Source organism: Ruditapes philippinarum, unplaced genomic scaffold, assembly GCF_026571515.1.
Source record: "Ruditapes philippinarum isolate M1 unplaced genomic scaffold, ASM2657151v2 ctg907_1_1_1_1, whole genome shotgun sequence".
Classification (NCBI taxonomy): domain Eukaryota; kingdom Metazoa; phylum Mollusca; class Bivalvia; order Venerida; family Veneridae; genus Ruditapes; species Ruditapes philippinarum.
Window position 1 is genome coordinate 144,732 of NW_026863367.1, and position 8,696 is coordinate 153,427.

Sequence of the window (8,696 nt, forward strand, 5' to 3'; positions counted from 1 at the left end):
CAATTTATCTGTTTTTTTGTTCGAGCTAAAATATTTTCTGCTAAAGACTACTTTGTAATAACGGTTTGATGACAAAAATCTAAATCAACATTTTTATGTATTTCACATGGCATGTCACATGTCATTTGCTTAACAAAAGTTGCTATTAATCATAAACATATATTATATACATGTATTGTAATTGATAAGTAATACCATTTCTTTTTATTAAAATATGTGCTTAACATATGAATTTGGAATCTTGACATTAACTGATAAAATCATCTGCATTTTTAAATTTAAATACATTTTATTTCATTTTTTTGAATTACCTAACTCCATTACTTCTTTGTTTTTGAATTTTTAGGAAATTTCTTTTGTTTGACAGTTGACTTTGTGGACAATTATGAATTTTAAAATTTTTAAAGAAAAAACTTTGTTTTATGTTTTTTGGGGTTAAAAAACATTTTTCGCAATAAAAACTGAAAGTGGTTTTTTTGACTTTAGTTTTCTAAAAAGAAAATAAGTCTTTACCGTGACTTAAAGCTTATTTTTTATGCTTAATGGTTGGCCATCTCAAGATTTAAAGTTAAAGAACACACACACACACACACACACACACACACGCACGCACGCACGCACGCACACAACCCACCTAAAACATATTACAAGAATCATTGAATGATTACAGTTTGGAGGGTTGTGTTCAATTTAAAATCAATATCTACAATATATCAAAATGAACTGTAATTGAAATGTATATGCAGTACGTACTTGGATAGATGGTGAGACAAGCCCCCCCTTGTTTCCGAGTTGTATGAGTATTAAACTTAAGCTTAGTGTTTTCCTCGATAGGTACTAAACGTGAGCTAGTTATTTTGTCAAAAACTTTTCTCTTTATTTTAAATTTCAAATGTGACGCTTGAGTGATATTTATCATATTAAACACGATATTAGCTTTGTTTATAGAAGGTAATATGCGACATTTACAAGATGTATTTCTAAATTTGGGAGCCTCGATGGTATCAATATAAGCAGTCGTTGTATCTTTCATCCGGTCCTTTGTACATATTCTCAAAACTGTAAGGTAAATTAATATGATTATTGTATCACAATATATGCTTTATAACAAGTGTTCAAGTTAAAGAAAAACTAAAAATATATTAATTATACTACTATAACAAAGATAAAGAGGAGGACCATGATGGCCCTAATATCGCTCACCGGAATATTAATACTCTCCATGAACAAGTAACATTGTAAACTATAAGCGAAAGCAGCTATAAAATCTAAATTTTAAATTGATATCACAAAGTTCTTTTTTTTCTGAAATAGTGCACACGTAAAAACATCACTTGTTGCTATTGCAAAGGGACAACACTAGTTACATAACAAGTCACAGGGACAACACTAGTTACATAAGAAGTCACAGGTTGCTATACCTAATAAATGATGTTTTTTTTTGGAAGTCAATGCATGCTATGAAATTCAATGGTAGATTCAGTCGTTGCTATGTAAAGTTAATGTTTGCTGGTTGCAATGAAAATTCACAGTTTGGCATGAGAAGTCAATGGCTATTATGAAATCACTGGTTGCTATGGAAACTTAGCTTTAGCTCGTGTAGATTTATTTACTATATACATATAAGGAAAAATCTATTTTCCCCCGGGGAGAAGCCAATTTTCGACCCAAGGGCTTTATTGAACTTTTTTTGTAGAGGTCAGCCACACAATGTTTCATACAAAATATCTAAGCTAAAGTCTCTATAGTAAAATAGAAGAAGATATTTTTTTAACTATACACTTATAAGAAAAATCAAGGACCTACATTCGGGTGGGGCCATTTTTGACGTAAGGGCTATAATTTGAACAAACTAAGTAGACGTCTAATAGATAATAATTCGTGACAAAAAAATAAGCTTTGGCCTTTGAAGTTTTAGAAAATAACGTTTTTAATTCATTTTATAAACATATATGGAAAATCTATGTTCCACCAGGGTTTGACCAATTTTGACCGAACAGTTATTATTATAACTAATTTGTAGAGGTCCATCTGACAAGGTTTATACTAAATATCTGCGACAATTTAAATTGATCGAGAATGTCATGCTGTTTACATGTATATTGTAGTTATTTGTAAAGCCGCTTGCAAAAGAGAAGATTTAGACATTTAGTATTAATTTATATAAAAATAATTTTTGATATATTAAGTCATCGTTTGTCGGTAGTCAGGATTGAGTACTCTGTAATGCAAATATGTATATAAGTCTATGTAAAATGAATGACCCTAAAGCAGAGGTAGACATGTTTTATTTATATCAATATTTTCTTGATATATTTCATTATAAATTCAAAGATAATATATCATTATAATCAAACATCTTTATTTATTTCTTGGCATTGGCATGAATTTATGTTTTTTTCTAAGTTAAACGGCGGGGGGGGGGGATAATTTAGCAAGTCTTGAATGCTCTGTAATGCAAACATATAAGTATATAAGTCTGTGTAAATTGAGCGACCCCGAGGCTGTGCAATTATTTATCCAAGGTTCATCATTTCATAACTTAAGTAGATGATCCACAAGGCGATACTACATGTCAAATATCTACATTGATCTTAGCTCAGACGCATTGATCAATATAAGTTTATGTATAGTAAGTGACCCCTGAGGAGGTGCTAATGTTTACCATTTGAACAAAATTGAAAGAGGTCCACTAGAAAATGTTTCATACCAAATAACTAAGCTAAGGTCTTTATTTGGACAAACTTGGTAGACTCTCACTGGAAGATGTTTCATGTTAAACAGCTGAGCTGTATCTTTGTGTTTTAGAATTTTTTTACTATAAGTATTCATGGGAAATCAATGACCCAATGGGACGAGGGCAATTTTGATCCCAGTGCTTTCGTTCAAACAAAATTGAAAGACACCCAATACAAGATGTTTCATGCTAATTTTATATGTAAGCTCTATCTCATTTATTTTTTTGGAAAAAGAGTTGTTTACTATTACATTTAAGGAAAATCAACGCCCTCCCCCTTGGTCGGGGCCAATTTTGATCATAGGGCTTTTATTTGAATACACTTGGAAGACACCCAATAGAAAATGTGCCATGCTAAATATCTAAGCTCTATTCTTTGATTATTTAGAAGAAGTTTTTACGTTTGATTACCGTAGCAACCAGATTTAGCATGGGAATTAGCTCCTTGCCACTTGCTCTTGTTGCTGGGTCGGGTGGGGGTTGCGTTCATTGAACGCCGTCTTTCCTTGTTGATCTTGTTTATCATATTTTATGCTCACAGCCGTGTTGTTTGTGCCATGTGGCGGCTGTAAAAAGTCTTCCCGTACATGTTATCGATCTTGTTATATTTTCATCCTCAAGGGATTGTTCGTCGTTCAGTGTGGTTGTCCCCCTTCTTGTCCAGTCTTCATAGTCTAATGGTTTATATTTATTTCAAATTTTCATACCCAAATTTTCTTTAATCTTACCATTTTGCAGGTTCTGTGTTCAATGTGGCACCGATATTTTAGTCTCGTTACTTTAATACTGGTCACGGAATCATTTCTTTACAACACGTAATTATGAATAACTTGAAGAGGAATAATATACACCACCTTTTACCTCTTCGGGTACATTCTACGTCTACAAATTATATACAGATGAGACATCACAGTACACCTAGACGAGCACCATCCGTCGTTCTTACGCCTTTAAATTTGCCATCTGTTAATTCATTTTATATTCCACGATCCATAAGCTCTAATAATTTCAATAATTTTTGACGCATTAGGCTTCTCTCTATAAAACATACTATTCTTAAGAAATATATTGTCACTAATACAAATTATCCTCATAGATCAAGAATGTATCCTATTAATAACTGTAATTCTAAGAGGTGCGGATGTTGTACCTTTTTATCGCACAGGTCTACAATAACCTCTAATGTCAATGGGAGAACATTTAATGTAATTTTATATACAGATATTACTGAAAGGCAACACATTTTGTTAATGTTTTGACACAAAACACCCCTGGGTGTGGCATACAGTATGTTGATCAGACAGAACATTCTCTTAGAATTCGTTTCGTGAACATTTTCATAAAATGAAAAATCGCACAAAATTTACACCTTTTCTATATCAACATTTTCGTAAAGATGGTCATTCATTAACAAATGTTTCAATTCAACCAGTGGAACATAAAAGTAATATTCTGATGCTTCGGCTAGTTTTAAAGTAACCGTTAGACACTTGGCAGAATTAAAATGGATCAAGAACTTACAAACGCCTTTCCCAATGGGCGTAAATGACAAGTTTTTTCAACAAGGTAACATCTCTTAAGATCATAACATTGATATATTTTCTATTATGAATTTTCGTAAACGTAAATGAATACGTAAAAATGGCAACATCAAACGTAAATCTAAAATAACCCTGTCTGTCACCGACTTTAATACTATCTTAAAAAGTTCTGGTAAACATGCAATGTTATAACGTCCTACTTTCCTTTCATTATCATCTCTGAAAATCTTAGACGCGGAGGCAGACAATATAGTTATTCAAACAGATCCTTTATATACAGCAGATTATCTTATTCAAAGTTTTACTCAGCACGTCTTAAGACCTCATATTGACATCAATTCTGACCAAGACAGGCATTTCCTAAAAGTTACCTTTGTGAATAAAGGTATCGATTTCATCGATTTATCCAGTATATTTCGTGATAAACGTGTCACTGATTCAGTTCCTTTATACACATATAATTAGATACTGTGATAAAGTATACGAAAATACCGGCAAAAATCTATTGAAGAATTCCGGGGAAATTCTGGATAAATTGAAAATAAATAATTATCAAGCTTCAACTGTCAGTACTTATGATTAATCTACCCTTTAACTTTATACTACACTGCCACATAATTTAATTAATAATAAACTAATTTCCCTTATTAAGAAAACCTTTGCACGGGAAAAAGTTACATTTCTTGCATGTTACTCTCTACAAACTGTATTGTAAAACAGTATACTATGTGGACCTGTGACGAAGTTTGTAGAGCACTCTCTTTTCTTTTCGGCAAAATTTATCTCAGACTTGGTAATACCCTATTCAAACAAATCATAGGAATTCCTATGGGTACTAATTGTGCACCCCTGGTCGCCAAATTGTTTTTATATTGCTATGAAAGAGATTTTATGTTGAGTCTCTCTGAAAATACACAACAAGATTTTATATCAGCATTTAATAACACTTCCAGATACCTTGATGACATTTGTAATTTAGATAATTCTTATTTTGATCAAATGGTGTTTTATATTTATCCTACTGAGCTACAACTTAATAAAACGAATTCTTGAAATTTAACTAAATCATTTGTGGATCTTCATATCACTAACAAAAACAATTCTATTCACACGAAAATCTATGATAATAGAGATAACTTTGATTTTGGTATAGTAAATTATCCTAATTTGGATGTAGACGTACTGCATGCAACATTTTAAGGGGTTTATATATCTCAGTTAATCAGATTTGCTAGGACTTGTAGCAACGTAAAGGATTATAACGAGCGAAATAGTTCCATTACCGGTAAGCTACTCAAACAGGGCTACCGCTATTATAAATTACATAAATATTTTACAAAACTTTGATTTAATTCAAAATTCAATAGTAATCTAAAAACACTTCTGCGACAAGGGATAAGCCTGCCTGATTTTTACGGGGATGTTGTTTACAAACTTCGTCAGATCTTGGGTCATTGTAATTTTTCTGTTGTCTTTACTATAATTATGAAACGTTTTATTAAAAGGGGTTATGACCCTACTATTTTAAGACATACCGTATGCTTAGTAATCAACCCATTTACAGTTGGACGCTACGCTTTCCTCTTTTGATAACATCTGACGGACCAAGTGGGAGACTCTTAAACAGTTCGTAAAGCCATTTTGGACTGAATTGCCTTAATGTTCGTCTTCTGTCTTGCTTCGTCGGGCCCTTGTTGGTGATTTTCTTGTTGCTCTGTCTTCCTTTAAGACATTGAATACTTTTGTTATGGCCATTGTATGTTTTTACATGATCATTTTGGTGTTTTACTTATTTAACCTTTTGTAACCATAACAACTGTTAGAATTTCACTTGGCGGGGATTTATTTTATTTACACTGTCTTGTTTATAGGAACATGGTTGGGCTAAGAGCGAGGTTTGGTGCACCATTAACCGGTTTAAACTCCAAAGCCGTATCAATGCTGCTGACCGCTCCAAAGCGGCGCCCCTCTGTGTTCCTCAGATGTATGTCTATTTTGTTTAATACTGTTTTGGTGACACTTGTGTCAATTGTTGTTTTCTCGTCTACGGTAAGTATTTTACCCTTTCCCCCTAGTTTTTATTTATTTTACTTATCACCTCCCTTCCCCGGGTCTCCTGTCCCCTTCCCCTGTGCCCTTTGACTTTATGGGCCTATTATTCAATTACTTATTTGTTTTCTTTTAGTTCCTTATCAGTTACTAATAATTTATGATATTAATGGTTAGCCTGCACATTCTCTGCCTTGTGCCCTGTCCTCTTTTTGTTTAGGGTCCTCCTGGGCTCCTTGCCACTGGCTCTTGTTGCTGGGTCGGGTGGGGGTTGCGTTCATTGAACGCCGCCTTTCCTTGTTGATCTTGTTTATCATTTTTTTCAACAAATTTTATTTAAGTTCTCTGTCAGGAACATTCCTGCTCAGTTTTTACAATATTGGCATATTGGAATATGATGAAATGTTGTTTAAAGAAAAAAATTGACGCGGTTTAAGACGCACGACAGACGAATGACGCAAAATGATCCCAAAAGATCACCCTTTATAACCTTGTGCTCAGTTGAATTAAAAATAATATTTTCCGTAAATAGAGTAAAATAGTACGGATGAAAATATTTATGATGTTATTTTACGTAAGTTTTTAACCATTCAGCAATGATTTCGTGCATACGAAAATATGATATCATATTTCCTTCATACATGCAGTTTTGTTAATTTCTTTTTGGAAATTTAACCATTATTTTTGTATGCAGATATAAAACTTTATAAAGGTCTACACTTAAAACATGTCTTTATTTCTTCACGACTTGCATTTTTATGCCTTTTAATCTATATGTATGCTCATCCTAATTATGTTGCTATAATCTAGTGATGTTAAAATGAACATACATACATGAGCCGCGTCACGACAAAATCAACGTTATGCGTTTGCGACCAGCATGGATCCAGACAAGCCTGCGCATCCGTGCAGTCTGATCAGGATCCATGCTGTTCGCTTACGAACCGTATAACAAGTAGCAAAACTGATAGCGAACAGCATGGATCCTGATCAGACTGCGCGGATGCGCAGGCTGGTCATTCATGTTGGTCGCAAACGCATTACGTTGGTTTTGTCGTGACGCGGCTCATATCGTATTATCGCATGGTTTGAAGATTTCTCTATGTTCTTTCTAACCCATTATATTCAGTACTCGTATCAGTGCTCATTTTCTCCTGATATATCAATATCTTTTTTACTTTTGATTGCGACAACAAAAACAATTGCACAAAACAACTGCATTTACTCATTGAAGGAACGCACACAACTGACTTATTATGTATAGCTGTAGGGCAGCTTACGACAGCATTTGCTGGTAATGGTTCATGTACTTAATTTTATTTATTTATTTATTTTATTATTTATTTTATTGTTGGGGGGGGGGGTATTTTGTGATTGCATGCTTGCTGATTTATGTTACAAAACAGACATTGGGATAAAACAGTAATAATATAGGAAACGAGTTTGTCACGAGGGTATAACACTGACGGCGGAGACATTGATGTGACAGCAGGCCAGTGATATTACGTAAACGTTTGAAACCAGATTAACTAGATTATATAACTTATATATAATATCTACATACCGTTCACAAATATTTCACTTACCCAATGTCTTTTCAACACTTCCACAAAATCCTTCTTGGAAACTTTTTGATTCTGTTAAAGTAGATTTTAAACAATATCAAGCACTCATATTTATGTCAATGATACTGTAGTCATCTAAAGATACCAAATATTCAAATTACAAAAGGACATGATTTACAGGGAATATAGCCGCCATATCAGTGCTATTAATTATTTCTAATGTAAATGGACTTTTTTCACTTGATCCGAAAAAAAAAGTAATTTTATAGATCAAATATCACATAAATGTGTCATAAAAATATAAACATCCCCCTTTGCCTGTTAAAGGTCTTACTCTATTTTAAGACCATAAGCTTGATATGAGAAAAATATACAGATCTATAAATAAAAGAAATGTCAATTTACATATAAAATAATTATCAAATAAACTTACCATACAGGAATAACAAAATGATAAACGCTAACAAATGAAGAGAATACATGTTTAAAAATGTATTAATGCTATCCTTGTCAGCCACTATCACAAATGAAACCCATAGTGTGTATATATAAATTTAGAGTTTACTGCGGATGTAAAATTGGTTTTGATACACAAGCTATGACAGTGTTCTTCCTGTCTTACTAATTTACTTACTTTGCTGATGAAATTATATGTATATTGTTTAAGTCGCATTATGTACATTCAGAGGAATAAAATGAGTGAACAGATAAAAATCCAAATAAGTTTACATTTTGCCTAATTCCTTGCAATTTTAAAAATTATTTCACATAAACAATTGATAAAACACGTAGACAAAGGAAATT

General features: G+C 32.8%; 1 long non-coding RNA gene across 1 annotated transcript; it reads right to left on the reverse strand.

Annotated features, from left to right (window-relative positions):
* Positions 1-937: 937 nt before the first annotated feature.
* On the reverse strand, positions 938-8,445 carry LOC132721926 (uncharacterized). Its single transcript, XR_009624543.1, has 3 exons — positions 8,326-8,445; positions 7,914-7,964; positions 938-1,059 (listed from the first exon to the last, which is right to left on the reverse strand). It is a non-coding gene; the product is annotated as an uncharacterized LOC132721926 (long non-coding RNA).
* Positions 8,446-8,696: the final 251 nt, after the last annotated feature.